The following is a 23263-nucleotide window of genomic DNA, read 5'->3' as shown; positions in this document are numbered from 1 at the left end:
TTGAATGGAGTTGATGCCCTCCTCTGTGACATCAAACTCCATCGGATCTCCTCTTAATAGCAGCTCTGCTATCTTAAAATACAGGTTAGTATTAGGCCGAATCTCGATTCTTCCCCTTGCCCCTTTTGCTTTGTCTTTGTCTTTGTCTTAACCCTAGCACTTGCAAGTGTAAGGGCCAAGGGCTGAGATCTTTCCCCTATGAAATGAGACGCCACTCGGTTTCGGGTACGTCATCATTCATCGTCGCCAGCTGGCTTCCCCGTCACCAGAGCGCCGAAACGCCAATAAAAGCCAGAGTGTCCACGGTTCGGTTCAGATAACCGTTTTGGGCCTCGGTTTCGGATACGGTTCGGATTAGGATCATGTCCGTGATAGTAAAAAGGCGGACTTTTTTTGACGGAGGGTTTGGGGGAGAAACACAAAAATGAATGAGACCCACAGGCTATTTGCAATGTTTTAATTGACTGCAATCAGACAACTTGCAAGGCTTTTTTGTGCAATAAATGTTCCCCTAAATGCATTTGAAAACATGGTGCACTGAGTGTAACATGTAAGGGATAACGGCCGACGAGGCTTAGAACTCTGGCGACGAGCGCAACGAAGTTTAAAGCCCAGTTTGTTTTGAACGCTGACAGGCTGAAGGGAGGGGCGGGAAAAGTCTCATTGGCTCGGGCAGCACTGGAGAGAATGCATTCCGCTGGGTCCTAAACACCCTTTGTATCGGACGTAGGCTACAGTAGGCAAAGTAGGCCTACGCTACATAAGGCAATGCCTTCATGAAACCGAAATCCGCGGATCTCCAGAATGCTCCGAACTGTGGTAAACGAACCGAACGGATTCGGATACAATTCGAATCCGCTGCAGGCCCTGTAGCATCTAGCTGGCAAGCTACCATATAAGCCAATGGAGTGGTGGTATACGCGCTAATTGTATCCTAAAACTACCGTTTGAAAGCTTCAGTTAAGACCTACAATACTATGCATCGTTCGTGTAGCACATTTCAGATCAAACCGAGTCTTTATAAACATATAAAAAGTTGTGTAGATAGCTGTAAAATATTCCTCGCTTCAAGAAGCCATGTTTTTTTGAAAAATCCCGGTTTCGCTATGTGCTCTGGGATAGCCCTTGGAGGAGCAAGTGAGCTCTCAAATCATCTTAAAAATAAGGGGTAAATAGCACTCAATCTTATCCCTTAATCTTGATCAAATTGGGTATTGAGACACCACTAGCTCTCACATGAACGCGCAACTTCAAGGGTAAGGGGGAAGATAAGGGGTAAGGGGAAGTATTGAGATTGGGCCTTATTATGGTCCTTTTAATAGATGTATAATTGTTATCGTGTTCATAATCTTACTTTGCAAACAATAATGCCACAGGAGGTAAGGTCCTGCTGGCGGGGATGGGGAATTGTGGCGCACAGCCACCGTGACAGATTCACCATTTTTTTCCGCATGAAAGCCCTGAAGACAAACAATAAAGCAATTGCTTGTTACTTGCACACGTTATGTTAAAATAATTGAACACACTTGAAACAACTTCGAATATATTCTGGATTTGCTTACCTCGTTGAATCTTTGCATTTCTGAATTTTAGCGGGGGTGGCACCGAAGGGGTCAATGAAAACAGCCCGTCCTTCTTTTGGATACATGGCCTTTTACAGATCGGATATGTTAGTGTAATCTTAGAGTAGAAAATATATCTACTTAAATTGCATTAATTAAAGTGTAGTTACAACTAATGTCCAATGTGCGTCCTTGCAGACGGCCCCGGTCAGGACGTCCCACTCCATGACGTCCAGCTGTAAGAGATGAGTCGAGTTATTAAGATGGTTTTATCGTTAATCAATTCCTTTCAAAAAGCAACTATGGTCCTTACCTTCCTCATCCCCCGCGACGTGCCATCCCACATGGCAGTCATCTGGAATGTGTCGATGACCTTGCACTTTTGTGACGAAATTGTCAACACCGACGATATGTAGGCGTTGACAATCTAAACAAAAATTCTTCCAATTCACTTTCATATCAACAAGGACATATTGGAATCACAAAACAAGTTAGGTTAACCATTTACCTCACTCTCCAGCTCCTTCCCGGGGGCCAGGCTCTGGAGGTCGGCTGTAAAAATGTTATATGGTCCAATTTTGGACCATATTATTTCTTCTTGCTTCCCTCTCCAGATTCGTTCAAGAACTGTAAATTAAAAACATAGTAATTGAAAAGACTGGATATCATTATTATACTATACAATGTCACATAACTGAATGTACTGTTACTTTGGCTGGGCTGCCTCTCCCCTGGTAATGTCCCCAGCGGAGGGTCAGGGCTGGATGGTGGTGGTGGTGGGGAAGGGGAAGCCAGAGGAGAGGTGCCAACTTTCTTCAGTTTTGCTGGAATCCTCTCCTCTGGCTCAATGAAGTGAGTCAAAATGTCAACATTGGCCACCGTTTTCCTGGGGGAATTAAGGGAGGCCAGCGTGGCAAATTTCCCCCTCACCTGAAGAACCACCAAAGGGCCAAGGAAGGTGCTCTCCATCTTCCCCCCTTTTCTCTCCGGCTCCTTCACATTTTTTATTAGGACCTGATCACCAATAGTGAATACGGCCACCTCCCCCTTCTTTATCTTCCGTTTTCGGACGGCCTCTTGTTTCTTCGCAACGTTCTTATTGACAACCTTAAAGGTGTCTTCTTGCTTATCGAGGCCGCGGTAGACCTCCTCCGTTAGTACCATTTGCTCCACTTTCTTAGTGGTCACCTAAAGTGCAACAAACCAAATGATGTTATAATCTCACCTATTTAGTCAAGTCATAATGACCACAATCCCTACACATATACAAATACCGCCACCTACCTCGTACTTCTGTGGCACCTCAGATGGGTATTTGGCCTCTCTGCCGAACAATAAAAAAATACGGGCTGAACTGCGTTGTCAGCTGCTTTTTGGTCCGCAGCGCGAACATTGCTGGCTGGAGAAACTTATCCCATTGTTTAGGGTTGTCCTCCGCCAGTTTTCTGAGAGACCTGAAAATGTAATTTGTACATAACGTAATTTAGCCTGAATTTATATTTTGCATGATATCTGCCAATTCAACAATATGCAACTTACCTCTGTATGGTGCCATTAAGCTTCTCCACTAGCCCATTTGTCTGAGGGTGGTATGGTGACGAGAAACTTATTTTAATCCCCAGGGCTTGACAAAGTCGAGCATTCACCTTATTCCATTAATCAGAAAACAAGTTAGCATTACAGTGTTGATTCTTAAGAAATAAGAAACATTGGTCTTGAGGGTTTTACCTGGTTCTTAAATTCAGTTCCCTGGTCTGTAAGCAGTCTCTGAGGTGCACCAAATCACCTCTTCTGCAGATTTACTCTTCAGAGCGTAGGCCTCTGCCCACTTGGTGAAATAATCAACCATCACACAAATGTATTGATTACCACTCTGTTGCACTGAGCCTCATAAGGTCCATTCCCACCAGCTGAAAAGGCTCGGATACCTGAAACGGTTTATTGATAAATTAATTACACATTAGTATAGAAAGTAGCTAGTATGTAAACACATTTCGCTGCATAGGACTAGGGCTGCAACTAACGATTATTTTAATAATCGATTAATCTGTCGATTATTTTTTCGATTAATCGATGAATCGGATAAAAAAAAGAAACATTTGGAATTGCCGCATCTTTATTCAAAAACTGAACATTACTCAGGGTTTCCCCAGGTTTGATCAACCCAAATGTAGGACTTTTTTTTAGACTTTTTTAAGACCACTTCAATGAAAATTAAGACCTACATCACACCCATTAAGCAGTCGTAAAACGCGGCCGGTCGTGCATATGTTATTCATGTTTTTTTGGAACATATGAAACATTCATGTCAATACATTAATGAATGTGCCAAAGGTTAAGTGTGCACTCACCAATCAAAGAGCCAAACTGAGGGCCTAACTCAAAGTCTAGAGGCCTGATGTCTCTTAAGACCATGTACCCAGAAATAATAAAAGATTAAAAAAACCATACACAAAGTGATGGTGTGAAAGTGTAGCTGTATTTTTGGTTTAAATATCAAACTTTCAACACACAATATAAAATATAAACAAACAAACTCTTTTCAAATTGCTGTAGTTTCTCAGCATTCAAATTTCCTCAACCATTTCAATGAATCCACCACTTGCCTCGTTGACCTCTTTTACTAACTCCTTCGTAATGTATGGAGCCAGCCCAAACCCGAACCCTAACCCTAACCCGTCCACAGACATGGTGACTAATGTATGATAGTAAGCATTATTGGCCCTTAACACTAATATTCGGAAACAACACTGCCTCAAAAGGATATTGGCCTAAGCAACACCAGTAGAGGCTATACTTTTCCCTGAACTTTTAAACGTTGCAAACGTGCAAAAACATAATTATATATTTATGTGGCATTCAGTCCAATGCTTAAAATATATCTGTGGGAGGGCCGGCCCAAGCCTTTCGGGGGCCCTAAGCAGAATTTGATATTGGGGCCCCCCTTCCCACCTAGCGGAGTCATTTGCGCTCGACTATTATTGACAAAAATGTCACACTACAATGATTTGACAATGAATTAATTGACATTATCAATTGTATTAATACTGAATTACGTAGATGTGATTTCCTGTATTTTTTATATGGCCAGCTGGAGAAGGGAAATACCTAAATTTAAGCATATTCATAGCATTTTGCTTTTTGACTTATTGAGATGGTGACTTGGGCTTGGGCTTCAGTGCCCCTTGACCTCTTGGGCCTGGAAGGCTCATTCAGTTGCTCTCATGCCAAAAATATTCTAGACTTTTGTCCCTTGATAGACCCCTGTATCATTATAGTCGTTATTTACACCAAAACAGTCACCTTTTAACCTTAGAGGGCACTTAGATCACAGATTTATTTTAAACTTTCATATTCAAAGTGAAGCATCAAGTGTGGTTTACTGAAGTTAAATTTTAAAGTATCAGTTAAAGTATCAGTTTATTAAACAGATCTTTCAACAGATTTGTAAATGTGCAATCTTAAACTGAAATCAAAATACACAAACATTAATATTATCAAAAATAACATTAAAAAATAAATAATGATAGTGCCTCTGTATTCCAAACAAACGATCACCAACATATTAAATAAATATTTTGCAACTGTGCAAATGCGTATTAAGTTAGCAATTTCCAATAACAAAATAAAACCAAAATAGACAAGCTTGAATATAATAAAAAATAGAACGTTACATAGATACATAGATTAAATAATGAAATTGACTCAGTATTCAATTAACCTTTTAAACAAACTATTTGGAACTTCTAAAATCAAACTGTTTCAAAACATTCAAATAAACGATAATAACAAAACTGATAAGTCAGTAACATGACAGCAAGGGTTCAACAATCAATTATTGTGAAAATATTCCCAACTGTCTCAATACAATGTAACTGTCCTCAAAATCTTTCCTTCCTAGCTTTTCGGGAGGCAAAGTCATTGATGACATCATTATATGATATTGCTTGGCCAACTTTGCTATTAATACTCTGCACTTAGTCGCTGTCAGACTCACCACTATGTCACATTTATAAAACAGTACTGTTTTCATGTAGCTAGCTACTAGTGCTAATGTCCACCTCAGTCAGCGAGCTAACGTTAGATTAAGCCTGGCAAGAGCTAGCAGTACATGTTTGATTGAACATCCTAAACACTGCCAATATCGTTGACATCTGATATACACCTAGATAAATGTATATTAATGAGATACATACACTGTTGATGAATATAGCTCATGTGATGGCAAATATAAGATGACATTAACTCGCTAGCTAGCTAGCTAACTCCTATGATAGCTTGAGCTGCTCCTCCCTCAAATGAGTTCAAAACATATTTTAAATAATCATGCAATCATACCTTTATCTTGCTCTTTTTTCTCATCTTCTGTCCGTTTTTGGGCACCAGAGATACGTCCTTTTAGATGACATGCTTATATATGTCCCTTCCAACTTAACCTTGAGTATTATGCAGTGTCTGTCTATGACCGCAAATTATCTGTCAGCAGATTGAGCACGCAGTTGATATGCATGACTCGAACGCTGGCAGATATATTGATCGTAAAATCAGAATTTTCTTGTATAGATGTATTCTTTATTTCATTCAATCAGGTCACTTGTTTAAGTTATTTAATATTATTATTATTATTTATTTTTTATTTATTTACTTTTTTATTTTTAATTATAATTTTTTCTTTCCGATAGGGGGCCCCCTGGCGGTCAGGAGGCCCCAAGCGCCCGCTTGTATCGCTTATGCCTCGGGCCGGCCCTGATCTGTGGCATTCAGTAGGCCAATGCTGTGGTAAAGTGTGTAAAGTATGACCAAGTGTTTCTTTCTGTTCAATAGATAGAACTTTATCAATCCTCTGAAGGAGAAATTTGTTAATGTTTGTCCCTATAAAACAATAATGGCAACAAAAAAATATATACAAAACATGACGGTAACTCTAAAGTCAAACCGTCCAATCTGAAGGCTCTACTTAACCACTCCCCCTACTCACTTCCAGCAATGCAAAGCGAACAGAACTGAGGTGGGGAGGGCGTAGCTTAAGTAGTTTGTGACCGACCCAGAGGAACGCAACGCAAATTCAATGTGAACATGTATGAGGCTTTAATAAAATCCCGGACGATTTTGAAATTCCGCCCGGACACATTTATTTTTATAAGTGTCTCAAAAAGAGGGCATGTCTGGGCAAAAGAGGACGTCTGGTCACCCTTCGTAAGGGGAACCCATTTGATTCCTACCTGTTCCACTGTTAAATAGTGGCGCAAGTTGGTGGGCGCTATCCTGGTAATTTCTGTGTGTGTGTGTCTCGTGTGAGCGTGTGCATGGGTCGAATTGCGTGTCTCACGCCGAATGCGTGAGACTTGAGAGCCCTGCTTCCCCATGATGTGGCGTCTCCTCTCGACTGATTATGTTTGTTGAGATTGCCGGCGCGAAAACCCAAAGTATTGTTCGCGCATACTCCAATAAATGAGACGTTCCGCAAAACGCCCCCTATTTTCCCCTTGTGTTACAGTCCGGTTGACTACGAAAACATATTCTAGTAGGAAATTTAAGACCATCTTTAAAAAATTGGGTAACGCAATTTAAGACTTTTTAAGGCCTTAATTTAGGAACATGAAATTTAAGACATTTTTTAGACTTTTAAGACCCCGCGGCTACCCTGTTACTTCAAATTCACAGTGCAGACTGAAGTGTAAAACACCAGGTTATTGATCCAACGTCCCAGAAATATTAAAAGTAATATTAAATAAAAAATAAATAAAAAAACATAACTGGGATAACACAAAAAAAAACATACAATGTATGATATACTTTTATATGTATATAAGGGATGTCCATGGTTAACTGGTCAAACCTATTGATACCATTTTCGAGACTCCTTGAAATAGAACTTGTAATATTGCTTTAATTGATGATAAGATGATGATAGTTCAAGATAGGACATTAAACAGGTCATAATTCAATCTTTACTAACTTTTATATTACTAGGAAAACAAGTTTTCACCAAAATCTCAATTATTATTATTTTTTTTCTGTTGCATTTGAACGCATCAATCATATTACTGAGCCGACCTGAACACATCACATTTGACACTGTTTGTGACCATTGGTTAGTTTTTTTTTGGCTAACTAGCTCTATATCCTGCCGATTTTAACATGGATTTAAAAACTGCATTACTATTTTTAACTGACGGGACTTTCTACACCGTCCGGTTGTGATTACTACCGCTGCTTTGAATGACTGTTGATGCACGCGGTGCCGACTCCGAGCCCGTCTGCACAACGTCTGCAGCAGCAGCAGCTGACAGAGTTTTCGGTTGGACTAGACGGATACTGAGTTGAAGGAGTTTTTTTAACCCAAAGACAGTGAAGGTACAACACTTTTATGTAGGCCTACAGTCCAGTTTTAAGATATGACCAAAATACAAGCCGTGGTCGCTCACACTAAAGCTCGCTGTGGGCGTGCATGAACCATGAACCAACCTGTCGGCAGCTGGCTGTAAACAGTGTTGCGCCTATGAGTAACTTATTAATCGCGCGACGCAACGAATCGACGACCAAATTCGTTGCCAACGCATTTAGTAATCGATTTTTATCGATTTGTTGTTGCAGCCCTACATAGGACATTCAGTTGCACAAATAACCTCACCTCTATTGGGTGGTACTCAGCCTTTTCCTTGAGACTGGCCTGCTTCCTCTGGCACTCTGGACACTGGGCAACCTGAAGTCAAATATTACTCAAATCAATGCATTTCATAAGTGAAAGGGAATGAGTAGTTTTGGTTTGACCGATCATTAATTATGCCCAGTGGCGCCGGAATGATTTCAGTGGGGGGGGGGGGGGGGAGAGGTGCAGGCGCGTGCATGTGTCGAACAGCGCTTGACACCTCCTCAGCATTATGATAAATCAATCAGTCCGTTTCCCGGGTCCGTCGGTCTTGAGATGATCAGTGCGATACTATTTTACATTACTAAGAAAGTAAATATTTCATTAATACAGGCAAAAAAAATAATGAAATTGTTAACTACCAATGTTATTATTTTATGGGCAGGGGTGGCCCTTGGCCTCATATTACCTCATAAGACCCACAATGAAGACCCACAATGCAGTGATCAGCCGATACTACTGGCCTGGCATGGAGACGGACATTGGCAAATGGGTAAGTTAGAATCGTCCCCCCAATTTACTTTGTTTATTTAAAAATGATGGCCTAAATTAGGCCTCGCGGCCTCATATTACCTCATATTGGTAGCTACCAATTACATTGGTAGCTACCAATTACATTGGTAGCTACATAGGTTCCGTCGCACCTGGCGCCGGGACCCATGTAGCTACCAATTACGTTGGTAGCTACATATGAGGTAATATGAGGCCGCGAGGCCTAATTTAGGCCATCATTTTTTAATAAACAAAGTAAATTGGGGGGACGATTCTAACTTACCCATTTGCCAATGTCCGCCTCCATGCCAGGCCAGTAGTATCGGCTGATCACTGCATTGTGGGTCTTCGACACCGCAGTGACCATCGACACTGCTACAGTGCATTTCCTCAAATATGAGGTTGGCCTCGCCCGCCGAGCCAACGACCTTGGCCAAATGCTCCCTCCCCTGCCTCCTTCTACAGATGTAGAGTAGGTCTCCATCTAGTCAGAAAAGCTCAATTTAATATTAACATTAGCGTTTTTTATTTGATTATTCACATAGTCATGTAATTCTTATAACATTTTTACTTACCCTGGAGCACGAAGTGGGAGGCTCTTCGTTTAATGACGAACCTCTAACTCTTCGATGCAATATCAGGGTAACGATTATTGACTTTGAAGTCAATAAGTTCCTTGATAAGGATCGGATTCATTCTCTCTCTCTATCTAACTCTATCTCTCGCTCTCTATCCAACTCTATCTCTCGCTCTCTACTAGGCCTATATCTAACTATCTCTCGCTCTCTACTAGGGCTGTCACTTTTCCCAAAAATGAAATTCGAACGAATTTCGAATGTCCATAATTAATTTGAATACATTCGACCCCCCCCCCCCCCCCCCCCCCATAGAACACGACAACAGTCTTGATTTTTTATGTTGCTCTTTTTATTTATTGTGGAAAATAAAATCACATATACCTACTGAATTCATAACAGCACAGGATAAAAACACATCTTTGATAACCCATTTGTAAACACAACAAGAGGAAGCTCCGACACACAAGTGCGGCTGTTACGTATTTTAAGAATCTAAGCTACCCACACATAGACCCAATGAAGCAGGACCAAACATATAAGCCGTAAATACCATACATAGCCACAAGGGGAGCAAGACCTTACTGAAGGCTGTAATAAATACTTTAGCCACAGAAGGCAGTACCACAGACCAGGCGAGAAAACCGAGGGTTACCTCACATCGGCTCCCCCCACTACTTCCGGACCGCGCTGTTCAGACCATAACAGCCTACAGATCGAGCATTGTCTTCAGAAACTCCCGGTAGCTCTTGGACAGGGGTTAGGTCTATTGATCAGCTAGGAGTCGCTCAGCACGTGTTTAGAATACATCTTCAATCTCTCTTTGCTTCAGAGTATCAGTTTACCATACCGAAAATACTTTATACAAATAAAGTCTCTTTAAAGCTATTCCTTTGGATTCGATCACTTCCCTTGAAGAACTCTGCACTGTCTTTTACACATTAACAATAACTGCTCGGAGCGCGATATGCGGAGCGCATGTCGTCCATGGCACACACAGCCTATATAAACGATTTTACCGGTGATGGCCTTGTTACGGGCGTCAGGTAAGGGGCCTGCTGAGTGAGCCGAATAGAATGCTGTACACTCTGTGCTGCTCCGCTCGGCAGTTGTTCCTCTGCTGCTACATTTCGGTGGTAAGCTAGCAGATGAGTGCGCAAATTTGATGTTGTCGATAAGTACGACAGCTCTCTTTTACAAAGACGACAATTGGCCTTGTCTTTGTTTGTGACTTTTCCACCCACGGTGTAAAAGCCAAGATGCTTCCATACGCTGCTTTTTGAATGTGATGGTGTCGTTATGGTCCGCTTTGTACTCCTCGCAATTCTCCATTTTTAATAGAAGTTTTTTAATAGCCGTATCTTGGTTCACATTCTCTTCAGTTACGTTTTGTTTCAAAGCCCTCTTGGCCTGTCTGTATCGAATGTTGATTCAACATTCGATACAGATAGCTAGGCCAAGAGGGTCGGCAACAGGTCAAACTGATATAAAATGTTAGCGTGCCCTCTGCTGGATCGAAAGCAGACTACTTAAAATGGTCTGAAGTTCTTATGAGACGGCAGCACACAGTTTGAATGGAGAATTACACTTCGAATTCAAACTTTTCACCCCACCTTCGAACGAATATTCGAACTTCGAATATAAAGTGACAGCCCTACTCTCTACTATATCTAACTCTATCTCTCGCTCTCTATCTAACTTTATCACTCGCTCTCTACTATATCTAACTCTATCTCTCGCTCTACTATATCTAACTCTATCTCTCGCTCTCTACTATATCTAACTCTATCTCTCGCTCTCTATCTAACTCCATCACTCGCTCTCTACTATATCTAACTCGTATCTCTCGCTCTCTATCTAATTCTATCTAACACTATCTAACGCTCTCCATCTCTTAACTCTTTCTAACGCACTCTATCTCTCTCTCTCTATCTCGCTTACTATATCGCTCTCTATCTCTATCTCTCTCTCTCCATCTCGTATACGCTACCTACTCCAACATCATTCTAACATTCGAGCCAACCTTATATAGTGCAATCAGCTTCTCGTAGGTGGAAACCAATAAAAAGCAATTAATTGATTAGGTAATTTCTACACTCTGGGCCCTTTTTATGCGTCACTCCCATGCAAGGCCGCCTTAATGCACAGGCTTACCTGAGCTGAAGCCCCAGGGCCTAGCAGGCCTGCCTATTTGTTTGGCCTCAAGATGTTAAAGAAAACACCTACAATTATCATTATTGTTATTTTTCGTCAAAGAAATCTTAACATGCCTTCGCTTAACGTAATAAGCCATAATATGAGTTGAAATAAATACTAACTAACACTAACCCTAGATACTAATACAATTAGAAGTTGTCTTTAATATGGATTAAAATTGTTTCCGAGAGCGCATTGATGGATACATTTTCTACACTATTTTCCTTGAACTCACCCCAATATGTATACTTAAATCATATACTCTTACATTGTTTAGCTTATTTAAATTTAAAAAAGGAGGACATCCTAAAGACTCAGGAGAGGGAAGCAGGAGGTCATAAGGCAGAGAAAAGAGAGTGAGTCAGAAAACAGGCCCTGATAGATGCTCTGCAGTACTCTCTACTGCATGGGGAATTAAAGATCCACTTTAAAGATGTGAGGAAAAATAATTGGATACATGCACTTATGCTGCTACACCTGATCAGGTAACCGAAGTGATAGAATGAGCGCATAAGTGTTTTTGGCTAGTTTCAAGCAGTGGAGGGCAACACAACATTAGGTTTGGATTAACTGGATGTAAAGGCGTCTTATTTTTTAGAAACGCGACCAATGCATGGTCATAACTACATGGAAAGTAGGGTCACAAGTTGATCTGGCTGCCTTTCGTGTTTTCAAGAAGTATTTGCGAATTCTATTATACTACGGCGGCGAATTCCCCAGTGGGTCAACGGCACAATGGAATGGAATTGCGGATTGTTATATTTTTCCCCACAATGGTATGAGTTCGAATCTCGTAATGTATCTTTTCATGTGAATAAACGTTGTGTCTCAAAGTGGTATCGCCTTGCGTCACATTGATTTCCGAATTCGCTGCTTTGCTTACAGAGAGGATATAAAGAAGGAGGACGCGACAACACCACATCAGGCGACCGAAATGATAGTGTTTTTGGCTAGTTTCAAGCAGTGGAGGGCAACACAACATTAGGTTTGGATTAACTGGATGTAAAGGCGTCTTATTTTTTGCCAATGCATGGTCATAACTACATGGAAAGTAGGGTCACAAGTCGATCTGGCTGCCTTTCGTGTTTTCAAGAAGTATTTGTGAACTCTATTATACTACGGCGGCGGTTTCCCCAGTGGGTCAACGGCACAATGGAATGGAATTGCGGTTTGTTCTTTTTTTCCCCACGATGGTGTGAATTAAAATCCTGTAGTGTATCATATTTTTAACATTAATTTTCCATTTTTTTCGGCTTAAAACGGTTCTACTTGACACGTTTCTTCCAATTACACTCCAAAAACGAATGAGATTGTAATGTTTTTGACATTTTATTGAATAACAAATCAAAGAGGCAATCGCAAGGACAGCTACGTTTCTGGTCCCGATTTCCAACATCTGGCGTAGCCACGACAACAAGTGAAGCATTCGGCTGAGGGTCACCAGTTAACACGGTCAAATTTAGGCGCACCAGTGCACCCAAGGAAAAAGTTAGTCTGGAGCCCTGGGCCTGATTTGACTAATGGGCTTTGCATCCTTTCCCCTTGTGGTCCATTTCAAAGACATGCTGCCCACCAGCTTTCAAATTACAGTGATGCCACTGGTGGCTTTGTATCAAATGTATTCACATAACTATCCCTCCCTACTATTTTGTAGTTCACCAAAACACCCTGAAACAACTTGAGCAGGGGTTGACACTAGGGCTGGGCGATATGGGCCAAAATGAATATCTCGATATTTTTTTACTATATCTCGATACACGATATATATCTCGATATATTTTGAATCTCCTCTAGAGCACATCATAAATGCTCGATTCAACCATGTCTGGCATAATGTTACGTCAGTAATAATTCTAGTATTACTGAAACATAAGTCTGCATGTAGATTACATGAAACAACATATTGTTTAAACTCATCAGTGCTTTCTATTGGAACAATTTAGAACTTGCACATAAGAAAAGGAAAATCACAGCAAGTTAGATTTACCAACACAGCATTTATTCAAACCGTTAATTATTTATTAACAGTTTGAATAATAATTATTATATATACACTGCCAGACGAAGGATCCAGTGCTATTCTTTTTCGAAACCAAATCCTCAGTTTCCATCCTTTTTTCTCTTTCTGGCTGTTGTCACTCACCAGTCGGCGGTACACGCACCTACAGCAGCGCGCCTTCCAGACTACGTCACACACGCGCGTCCATGAGAATCTCGTGGACTCGCAATGGGCGAGTGAGTTTAGAGAGCCACCGGAAATAGCGAGAGAAGGGAACGCTGTGCGTTAAACAAACCCCGAGAAGCCCAATCCCTATGAGAGCTCCCCACGCTACGGCCATCAGGAGGCGCACAGAGCTTTTATCCGTGATATTATATAACCAATTATATTATATTATATATTATTATATATAGAGCTCCGGGAGTCGCAAACGGCAACAATCACTTTCTCCTCCGTGCTGCAGTTCACCCCGGACTGCACTGCACCGAGTTTGACGGTTGAACGCTGGTTGGCTGTTACGTTACACATGTCACTCAGTGGCCACGCTGTTGAACGCTGATTGGCAGATACGCGTCTCTACGTTCACTTTGTATGAGATCTTGTCGCCCCGTCGCGTGAAAGCACAACGAGTATGCCGGCGGCGGCAAAAAGAAACATTGCGTCCCAATTTATATTCGATGTTCGCGATATGGGCATTTTATACATCCCCTGGAGAACATCTCGCGATACATCGCATATATTCGATATATCGCCCAGCCCTAGTTGACACTAAGGTTTCAAAAGCACTTGCCCATCGGGCAAGTACAGGTCAGGTTAAACTTGCCCGAATGTGATGTTCACTTGCCCAAATTATAATCAGAATCGTGAACGGGCCTCTTTTTGCCAGGCACCCGGCCTGGTTTTGTGGGGCTCAGAAAAACTCATCCTAGCTCAGACTGAAGCTGAATGTTAGCTTCCACACATGTTGTTTAAAAAATAACAAACTTCTCTTTGTTTACTTATTTATCGACGGTCACATCGTGCCATGAAGTGATTTCAGTCCACCGTTGCAACCTATTAAAGCTATCGCCAAGTTATATGTGGACCTGCATGATTTGATGTAAATGTAATATAATAATAATAATACATTTAATTTAGAGGCGCCTTTCAAAACACCCAAGGTCACCTTACAGAGCATATAGTCATCATACAATTTTTTAAAAAACAAGACATTGTGGAAAAAGATAAAGTAGTCTATGCGTGATGTGACAAATGAGTGAACTAGGATTTCAGTGCTGGATTGGGTCAGTGATGGGCGGAGTCTGGCAATGTTGCGGAGGTGGAAGAATGCAGTCCGGGTGATGTTGTGAATATGGGGTGCGAATGAGAGGGTGTTGTCCAGGATGACGCCGAGGCTCTTGACTTTGGAGGAGAAGGGTACTGGGAATCCATCGATAATTATGAGTGGAGCTGGGGTGTGTTGTGATTTAGTGAGGGTGGATTTGGATCCGATGAGCAGGGCCTCGGTCTTGTTTCCATTGAGTTTTCCATTGATGTACATAACTAAATGTCAGAGGTAGTAGCAAAGATATGTCTTTTTTAACTATCAAGTTTCTTGTAGCTCTAACTGAATAATCACAATCGCGTTTCTAGTAGTGTTGTCAGTCACAATACTGGATTTTCTAACTTCGACAATATACCTGGAAAAATATCGATATTCTATACCATTTTCGATAACAGGGGAAAAGTTTTTTCCAGGAAAGAACATACCCAAAGTAAATAGAGTATATCTCCACAACTGCAAGGGCGATAATGTCATCTTTGTGCCAAAAGAAAGATTGTTGTGCAAGTGAAATATTCAATGGGGATAATACTTGGTTAAAGTGAATAAAGCCATGGAACACAGCATAAGTGGAAGATAACATTTCCACCTGAAATAATTATCAGTTGGTCGTTATCAGTTGGGAGCGCTGTCTTACTATGAGACAAAAATATAGGTAGATATCTTACAATTTTGACACTTGACACCTCTATTTAAAGTTCAGGGCAAATATAATCGAATGCACCAAGCCAAACACTCGCAAATAAATATATGGCCACGCCCTCCCCCCACACATAAAACAGTCAGACACCATTACAACCTTCAAGTCACAACTCAAAACTCACCTGTTCAAACTCGCACACAACGTCTAGCTGATCACTGTTTTGATTGTTTTTTAGTTTTGTCCTGTTTTTGTTTTATTTATTTCTTATTGCTTATGTTTATTTATTTATTTATTTATCTTTTTCCACAATGTCTTGTTTTTTAAAAAATTGTATGATGACTATATGCTCTGTAAGGTGACCTTGGGTGTTTTGAAAGGCGCCTCTAAATTAAATGTATTATTAGATTGCGCTGAAGAATGTTTTCTGATTGAAGGCAATTTACCTATTTCCTAAGAAACCTTCTCTTATTCATTGATTGAAAACACCATGATTAGTTGCAAAATTTGGCCCAGACACTGGATAATCTGTTTTTGATAATCAAAGTCGATCAGAATCAACTTTGTGGACAAAAATCACAAAGGTAATGCATTTTTGGTTGTTAAAAGAAAAGGGGACGTTTCTTCTCTAGTTGTTATTTGCGAGTTTTGGTCACAGAATGATATGGTTTGGACTGTTGGAATAAGTGGAGGCTCAGCTTTCATGTAATATATAGTAGTTTGTGAGGGTCCAATTTCGTGAAAAAGATCGCTATTGCTGTGCATGTGCACAGTTATGAAACCCAAAACCGTGTTCTTGGATATGACTTTCTTGATAATTTGCCTCAATCCAAAGTACTTCCAAACTGCACTCCTCCATCACTACTCCATTTTCCTTCTACCTAAACCGTTCGCGGAGGCGCTGCACTTGAGATGCAAGCTGTGTTAGCTAACGCCTTCGAATCACTGCCAGAGACCGCACTGCGAGTGAGTGACAGAAGGCGGGGCTATATTCGCACTGAAGCGATGCGTGTCTGTTAACTCGCTTTCCGAGAGAAGAGGAGACAGCGTGCTGATCAATTGCAAATACTTCTGATTTATGTGATTTTGCGGAACAAAATGTTGTTCTGCAGTTTCTAAAAATATTTGAATAAATAGCCTTTATATTAACATCCACACAAAATCCACTTGCCCGTTCGGGCAACCAGAAAAAATCTCTCAATTTGCCCAAACATTTTTTTTACTTGCCCCGGGCAAGCGGGCAACCGTTAGTGTCATTGGCTGTTGAGTCTCACATTCTTATGCCACCGTACACCAACAGTGCAAGCAGGCTAATGGCAACCAAGCGCGCAGTCGTTCCTCCCTCACTTGAAAAACTAATAGCCGCCACTGAGATAGAGATATATATATATATATTAGAGGTGGGCATAGATTAATTTTTTTAATCTAGATTAATCTAGATTAATCTTGAAATTAATCTAGATTAATCTAGATTAAAATGGCTCATTTGAATTCTGCCGAAGGCATTCATAATATATGTGTGCTACCTAAATAATTAGACCAGGGGCTCATCTCCTGTTTCCAAAATGCATCACAAACTGCTAGAGAAAGCTGTTCTACTATAATTGGTGATGAAAATAAATAATGTTCAATAAGATGCACTTGTGTTTATGAACTGTTTATTCAGTTAAACATGAATTTAACACACTGCGTCCACACACACACATTGCGTCCACACACACGCTGGGTACACACACACACACACATTGCGTCCACACACATGGGTACACACACACACACACAAATACCCAAATAGAACAGGCCCACACACACACACACACACACACACACACACACACACACACACACACACACACACACACACACACACACACACACACACACACACACACACACACACACACACACACACACACACACACACACACCTTATTAATCACAGATTCAATCAAAATTTGAACACACATTTGCTTGAAATTTGGTTCAACTTAAACATGTATGTTGAAATTGAATGAACTACTTTTGCTGTGTAACTTGGCTTGTTCGCCTACATTTGACTGGGTGGTAGCTTTTGTGTAGTGAAGCTTTATTTACGGTAGAGTAACTGATAGCTTAGCTCAGTACAATTTCCAAGTAGTAGTAACACTGTTAAAATTAAATAACGTAGCCTACCTAGAGCGAAGGAGATAAGTTCCCAGCTGGCATCGATGAGGTGTACAGTAACGCCGAGGTAGTTTTCATTCTTGACAGATGTCCAATGGTCCCCAGTCAGTGCTACACACGTCGCCTCTACCAGCTTCTCATCTTTTGCGGCTTTCTATGCGGCGTGCTGGTCATGTATTCTTCTCATGATAGTTCGCCTCGCAGGTAGTTTGTATGATGGGTCACCTGTGGCCGCCTGGAGAACAAGCTCGAGCCCATCATCTTCAACCACGCTGATGGGCCGGCAGCTGGTGGCAATCCACTGAGCGAGGAGCTTAGTTAGCTTTTCTGATAGAGCTGTGCTGACGGGCTTGCCTCGGTTGTACTCAAACATAGTAGTTTGACGAGCACTACTCTTCGCCGGCGCTACAGCAGTGCTTGGCCCGGCATGTTCCGCATTAGCTAAGGGATGCTTTGCGTTCAGATGGTACTTCAGACTGGAAGAACTCCTACAGTAAACGAATTCCGCATTGCACAAGGTGCAAACAACCTTGGTTTTGTCAAGGTTTCCATTGGGAAGCTTCTTAAAAATAAATTTTCCGTTTAGCAAACACGGCGGCTTCCATGTCGTCAGCACGTCACGTTTGATGTGGTGATTTCACAGTAGGCATACACAGGTTCGAAGTCTGACTCATTCTCGCCCCCTAGTGCAATTCGCCAAGTTTTTCACCCAACTTTGAGAATAGATTAACGGCGATATTTTTTTTTATCGCCGATAAAGAGTCTCGCGTTAACGCAAGCGTTAACGCCGATAACGGCCCACCACTAATATATATATATATATATATATACAGGGTGCGATTTGCCGGTGGGGATGGTGGGGATTATCCCCCCCTCTGGTTTACACGTCCTACCCTCTGCTGAATTATTTTTATCCTCGGTGGGGATAAAAATTATCCCCCCCACCCAAAGTATTTTCACCATTACATCGTAATAATTAACAACCAAAATACACAGGGTCCGTCTTCATTTTGATTGTGATGTGATTTTGATCTACCGGGAGCGAGTCAGAGGCGTCGCGCTCGCAGAAAGCAGTTTTATTTTGAAAACCAACTGGCCAAAAACCCATCCCGATCCACCAAGGAGAGGGCAAGATGTCAGGGTATACACACTAAAATGACAGAGTGGCTTTTTTTGGTGGAGATGGCACTGATTAAAGATGCGCTGGAGATTCTACAGGCCCTGTCACTTTTCCTTCAGAGGAGAGACGCAACAGCTGTCCGTGCCAACACTGAGGTGGGCGTGGCACTGAGCGCACTGAGATCAATGAGGAAAGCCGACGGTGTGAACACAAAATGCATGAGGGAGGAATTTGAAAAATCTTCCACATTCAAGGGGGTCAGTGTGTCTCAGCCAGGTGATGGGGGCCGTCGCAAGGCAGAGGTGTTTCGCGATCGATTTTTCGTCTCCCAGGCTGACAACATTGAGCGCGTTATTACGTTATTATGAAGCCTAAGTGTAAGGTTAAGATACACAAGGTCACAAAATCAACTGTTTTCATAAGTTTTCACATTGTTGTGTGGTTATTTTTCCTGAATAAAATGTTTCTCAAAATTATCCCCCCCCTCTGGTTTTTTCACAAATCGCACCCTGTATATATATATATATATATATATATATATATATATATATATATATATATATATATATATATATATATATATATATATATATATATACATACATATACATATACATATACATATATATATATTTGAAATGCGAAATCGTTCCGTGGAGACTACACTCAGAGCAGCTGGAACTGAACAGCAAGAGGAAGGAGGAAAAACGGCTATGAAACAAAATTTGTTTCCTTCATCGCCAAACTCTAGCTAGCTAGTTTAGCATGCTAACTAGGGGTACGCCACGTGTTGCCCCTCTCCCCCATAGTGCATTTTTTAAATGGTTAAAATGTCCGTGTGTAACCGTTTGTAAATGTGCACACCCTTAATAACCTTCTAGATAACTTTCCAATTCAAATACATGTTATCTGGCTAAGGAGAGGTACAGGTATAAACAAATATACAATTAACATGCAAGTATACAATACCTTTCAATACTGCGGTTGTTATATGATCCATGCCCGGATGTATGGCATCTCTTCCATCGTGGCGTAGTTAAAACTAACGACTCGCGGTCGTGCAGCATGAACGGCTTCTGCTTCAGTTCTGGAGTCTGCCGCAAAGAAAGCCAGCCAGCCACCAATGTGCTAAAGCTAGCTACGTGCACCTGACCTCATTCCCGCGCTTTCCCATGGATGATACCATTACATAAAGTGGGGTTGCGAGACATTTGAAATATTGTTAATATAGAGAATATGATTAACTGATGCAGTCATGGGTGAAATTACCTCAATATATTTGAATATACACTCATTCCACAGGTTATTCACAGCCATTATTATGGCGAATATATCTATATATAGAAAACATTTGACTCACTGGCCTCCCTTATATTGCTAGATAATGTGATAAACGTCCGCACTAAATAGTTGTTGCCGTCATTTTACGATCCTTTTTCCACCCTTTTCATGGTCTGCATTACTAGTGTTTCAATTTTGTTTGGGTTGAAGTTCAAGATGCTTTGGCGGGGCGTTATCTGCTGCGTTTTTATTACTTTTTCACTGAAACATTTATTGAGCCATGTCAATCGACTGCACAGTCGCAGACCCGATTTCAGGTTTCTTTGGGGTATTGACGGATGCAGTGAGGAATTTAGAATGCAACTCATTTTATCATCATGTAAAGGGAAAACACTCTAGCCACCTTCTTGAAGGCACCAGATCAGACGAGGGTCACTGAGCAACTGGAGGAAAGTCAAGTACCGCTGCAACAAGTAAGTGGCTAGCTACTATTTTTACAGTGTCATGACTCGTGACACGTTCATTTTATGAGGAATGCATGTGGAAATTTTATGTTGAAATTAGGGCTACAATAGATTTGACAATCAGTTATAATTAAACCATCAGCCCAGCTAATCAAACTATAAAAGCAGTCGAAATCTGTGAACATACTAAAGTGATAGCAATTATGCAATTATTATTTAGTTGATCTAAAGTGCTAAAAAAAATATATATATCTAATCTATGGCTCTAATCCATGTCATTAAATCATTTTATTTCATCTGCTGAACTACAAAACAAAAACTGGTCAGAATTACTATTTCTTCCTTCTTTGATAGTCATGTTTAACCATACTAAAGTGTCAAATAATGACGTACGTACATGCATTTCGACGTATTGCTTGCTGACAGTCTGGGGTGGCTGTGCAGAGCGCTAAACACTCGGACAACGTTTGCGATTCACTTGTTCACATATCCAGGAAATCATCTACGTAGAGGCACTCCTGCCGCGCCCCCATATGCCTGGTGAAATCGATAGTTATGTTATTATAATTCTAGTCCTATGATTGTAGGCGTAGCCGTCTAGGCTTCGCCTAATTGTTGTTCTGAAAATTTCAACTATGGGCACCGCCCACATTTCCCACGGTATCATGTCTATATAAGGCGGTGTATACCGTCGCTCATCCTCCCTTTTCTTTCAGCACTTGTGCTTATCAGCGGAAAATCGAGAATACATTAAGATGACTTCGACAAAACGGATCTCCCAAGCCGGTGGCAGCGGCTCGGCGAGGCCATGGACAAACTGCCCTTTTCAGGGCCACCTGAGAGCGCTCCTAGAGCTAGGCCCTTTTCAGGGCCCCTATGCGCCTCCTGTCACGCCTCCCTGGCACCGGGTGACGGGCACTTGCCGTGCTTTCGGTGCCTTGGCGCCGACCACGCCGCGGCTGCTATGGCGTCCCCCGTCTCCTGTGTCGCCTGCCGGGAGCTGCCTGAAGAGGGGATCCTCTCCAGGCATCTCTTCTTTTCCCCTGCGGTGGACCTGGCTGACGCCATCGACCTGTTCAGGGCCCTGACCTGGACGACGGCGGCGGCATCATCGACGTCGACGACGTCGCCTCCCTGGACGACGTCTTCGGTGACTCGGCGTCCGGTTTTTCCCGCTCCTGGGTTACAACCGCCACCGTCGTCCAACGTGAGAAACCGCGCCGGATGGCCGATCTCTTCGGGGAGATCATGGGTGAGGCGGCGGCCATCAAGGGGATTCCCATGCCGGCCCCGCCTCTCGTCCCCGTATCTGATGATATGCAGGGCGAGTGCTTTCGCACCCCATCTTCTTCCCGGCGGGCTACCCAGTGCCCCCGGGCTACCGCGTGCCAGCCATGGAGCTATAAAGATCGCAGCATACTCTCGCAGGTATCCTACATTATGTTAAATGAAATGACTTAGTTCAAGTGAATTCCCCCCAAAGTATTGCTACACATTTACCACCTAGACTTGTTGCAAAACTACCTGCAAAAAAACCCACAGCTGAGACTTGCAGGAGCAGATTCGAGCAGTTGTAAAATGGATTTGTGCTCGCTCATTAAAATGCTGAATTAACATAGCGTTCTTTATCATTTTATTTGTGAGGAAATTTTTCACAGATGTGCAACTTTTGATACATTAGTTCAAATTTGGGTTTACGAATGCACACCTTTTGGGCATGTTCTCAGATTATGAAACACGGGTGTGCGAATGTGTTTTGCACCAACTGCGCTGCAATAATTGTAGCAAAAGGATTTGTGCACCTGTAACACAGATGTGCGTACTCGTAGACCCTATTTTGTGTTTACAATGGTATAAAAAATATTTACGACTACAAATGTACTGTTACACATTTGTGACTTTAGAGTACACATGCAAAATAAATTTATACGACTTCAAGTTTACTGTGACTTTAGTGTACGCATTCAAATTCTGCAGTTACAGGTGCTATAGACTTTTGCTACAATAATACCTTCATAGAGGAGTTTCTTATTTTATTTGATGAAACCCTTAAATAACTCGAAACTTAATACGATTTCAATGAATCTGTTTCTTTGCATCTCCAGCATCGCGTATCAGCACCTCCATACACCTGGCTCAGATGAATAGCAAACGGGAATCGACCAAGATGGAGCTGTAACAATGCAACAAGTATGTTTCTCGCTTGGTGACTAGCTATTGAAATGGACCGTTAAGGGATGCTAAATAAATATCAGGCTGATAAGTAGCAGATTTGACAGGTTATGTCAAAGTATTTCATTTGAATTCTAAGTAAAAAATGATCTCTAAAACCTTAAATATATGTTGTTGTTTTTTTGATTTGCTGTACTAAAAAAACGAAATTAACATTTGAAGAGTCAGACCTATTCTTTGTCTTAGTTGTAATACTGAGTTATTGAATATTAAATCACAACATCTGACTCTTTTTACCATCAAAGTACCATAAAAAAGTGGAATTAGCAATCAATTATTGGCTGAAAAAAAGCATTGTAAATCCATATGAACCTCTAATTACTACATTAATATCTATATATATATTTTTTTTTTAGGATCTGACAACACATGCCTTTGTGATAAATGCCCAAGCCAAGCATCGTCTTTCACAGGTAAGATGCTTCCCTAAAAATGTGTTCGAACAGAACACAACATTTGGTTATTTACACAGTTAAAGGGAAACTTCACCCATTTCCATTAAAGGTCCCATGACATGAAAATCTCAATTTATGAGGTTTTCTAACATAAATATGAGTTCCCCTAGC

The 23263-nt window shown here is 41.4% G+C and overlaps 1 long non-coding RNA gene across 1 annotated transcript; it reads right to left on the bottom strand.

Moving 5' to 3' along the window:
* Positions 1-1309: 1309 nt before the first annotated feature.
* LOC132452050 (uncharacterized) lies at positions 1310-3328 on the bottom strand. Its single transcript, XR_009524228.1, has 5 exons — positions 3102-3328; positions 2847-3016; positions 2071-2750; positions 1563-1989; positions 1310-1460 (listed from the first exon to the last, which is right to left on the bottom strand). It is a non-coding gene; the product is annotated as an uncharacterized LOC132452050 (long non-coding RNA).
* Between the last annotated feature and the right edge of the window lie 19935 nt (positions 3329-23263).

The sequence above is a fragment of the Gadus macrocephalus genome, chromosome 23 (assembly GCF_031168955.1).
Source record: "Gadus macrocephalus chromosome 23, ASM3116895v1".
Lineage (NCBI taxonomy): Eukaryota > Metazoa > Chordata > Actinopteri > Gadiformes > Gadidae > Gadus > Gadus macrocephalus.
The sequence above is the reverse complement of the archived record's forward strand: the minus strand, read 5'-3'. Positions and strand labels throughout refer to the sequence as shown.